Raw genomic sequence first — 2,898 nt, forward strand, 5'->3', positions numbered from 1 at the left:
TTTGAATGCAGAGTTCCAAAGACTAGCAAGGAGAGATAAGAAAACCTTCCTTGGCAATCAATGCAAAGAAATAGAGGAAAACAATAAAATGGGAAAGACTAGAGATCTCTTCAAGAAAATTAGAAATAATGGGAATATTTCATGCAAAGATGGGCTCGATAAAGGACAGAATTGCTATGGACCTAACAGAAGTAGAAGATATTAAGAAGAGGTGGCAAGAATACACAGAAGAACTGTACAAAAAAGATCTTCATGACCCAGATAACCACAATGGTGTGATCACTGACCTAGAGCCAGACATTCTGGAATGTGAAGTCAAGTGAGCCTCAGGAACCATCACTAAGAACAAAGCTAGTGGAGGTGATGGAATTCCAGTGGAGCTATTTCAAATCCTGAAAGATGATGCTGGGAAAATGCTGCACTCATATTGCCAGCAAATTTGGAAAACTCAGCAGTGGCCACAGGACTGGAAAAGGTCAGTTTTCATTCCAATCCCAAAGAAAGGCAATGCCAAAGAATGCTCAAACTATCGCACAATTGCAGTCATCTCACATGCTAGTAAAGTAATGCTCAAAATTCTCCAAGCCAGGCTTCAGCAATACGTGAACCATGAACTTCCTGATGTTCAAGCTGGTTTTAGAGAAGGCAGAGGAACCAGAGATCAAATTGCCAACATCCGCTGGATCATGGAAAAAGCAAGAGAGTTCCAGAAAAATATTTCTGCTTTATTGACTATGCCAAAGCCTTTGACTGTGTGGATCACAATAAACTGTGGAAAATTCTGAGAGAGATGGGAATACCAGACCACCTGAGCTGCCTCTTGAGAAACCTGTGTGCAGGTCAGGAAGCAACAGTTAGAACTGGGCATGGAACAACAGACTGGTTCCAAATAGGAAAAGGAGTATGTCAAGGCTGTATATTGTCACCCTGCTTATTTAACTTCTATGCAGAGTACATCATGAGAAACGCTGGACTGGAAGAAGCACAAGCTGGAATCTAGATTGCTGGGAGAAATAGCAATAACTTCAGATATGCAGATGACACCACCCTTATGGCAGAAAGTGAAAAAGAACTAAAGAGCCTCTTGATGAAAGTGAAAGAGGAGAGTGAAAAAGTTGGCTTAAAGCTCAGTGTTCATAAAACGAAGATCATGGTCCTATCACTTCATGGGAAATAGATGGGGAAACAGTGGAAATAGTGTCAGACTTTATTTTTTGGGGCTCCAAAATCACTGCAGATGGTGATTGCAGCCATGAAATTAAAAGACACTTACTTCTTGGAAGGAAATTTATAACCAATGTAGATAGCATATTAAAAAGCAGAGACATTACTTTGTCAACAAAGGTCCATCTAGTCAAGGCTATGGTTTTTCCAGTGGTCATGTATGGATGTGAGAGTTGGACTGTGAAGAAAGCTGAGCACAGAAGAATTGATGCTTTTGAACTGTGGTGTTGGATAAAAGTCTTGAGAGTCCCTTGGACAGCAAGGAGATCCAACCAGTCCATCCTAAAGGAGATTAGTCCTGGGTGTTCATTGGAGGGATTGATGTTGAAGCTGAAACTCCAATACTTTGGCCACCTGATGTGAAGAGCTGACTCATCTGAAAAGACCCTGATGCTGGGAAAGATTGAGGGCAGGAGGAGAAGGGGACGACAGAGGATGAAATGATTGGATGGCATCAGTTTGGGTAGGCTCCGGGAGTTGGGGATGGACAGGGAGGCCTGGCGTGCTGTGGTTCATGGGGTCACAAAGAGTCAGACACCGCTGAGTGACTGAACTGAACTGATGCACAAAGACATTCAAGGCAATACTATTTACAATAGCAAAAAAATCAAATATGTAAATAAATGAATAAATTAACTCACAATAGAAGATTGATTAAGGAAAATGGAATATACCAACTTGATGCAGATCATGCATTCATTTAAATTGTTAAATTAAATTTATATACATTATATAAATTTACATTTATACAATGTGTAAGACTGGACTATAAAGCAGAATGCCAAAGAATTGATACCTTCAAACTGTGGTGCTGGAGAAGGCTCCTGAAAGTCCCTTGGACAACAAGGAGATCAAACCAGTCAATCTTAAGGGAGATCAACCCTGAATATTCGCTGGAAGGACTGATTCTAAACTTTCAGTATTTTGGTCATCTGATGCGAACAGATGACTCATTAGAAAAGACCCTGATGCTGGGAAGACTGAGGGCAGAAGGAGAAAATAGCATCAGAGGGTGAGATGACTGGACTGCACCACGGATGCAATGAACATGAACTTGGGCGAACTCCGGGAGATGGTAAGGGACAGGGAAGCCTGGTGTGCTGCAGTCCATGGGGTTGCAAAGAGTCGGACATGACTGGGAGACAAAACATATAATGTAATAAAAATGTGGTAAGCTAATTTTGGGCTTCCCAGATGGCTCAGTGGTGAAGAATCTACCCATCCATACAGAAGACACAGGTTTGATCTCTGGGTCAGGAAGATCTCCTGGAGAAGGAAATGGCAAACCACTCCAACATTCTTGCCTGGGAAATCCCACGGACAGCGGACCCTGGTAGGCTACAGTCCACTGGGCTGCAAAAGAGGCAACATGACTAAACAACACAACATAAAAATGTAGTAAATAATGATTTTATACTTAATGGCAGCAAAGTTAATGGTGTATATTCCTAGCATATTCTTTAACACAGTGCCTAATCCACAGTCGGAATTCAACACAAATTTGGTAAATGAATGAAAACTGTATACGGTATGATTCCTGGCTATGTGAAATAAAAACCTACTTAGAAAAACAAAAAAGAAAAGCAATATAAATAATGGTAGGAGCATTGCCTCTTTTCTCTATAAAAAAGAGAGCAGGTGATGTCCCCAGACTGCATGAGATACACTTATATT

Source organism: Bison bison, unplaced genomic scaffold (assembly GCF_000754665.1).
Source record: "Bison bison bison isolate TAMUID 2011002044 unplaced genomic scaffold, Bison_UMD1.0 scf7180017864148, whole genome shotgun sequence".
In the NCBI taxonomy this organism is placed as follows: Eukaryota; Metazoa; Chordata; class Mammalia; order Artiodactyla; family Bovidae; genus Bison; species Bison bison.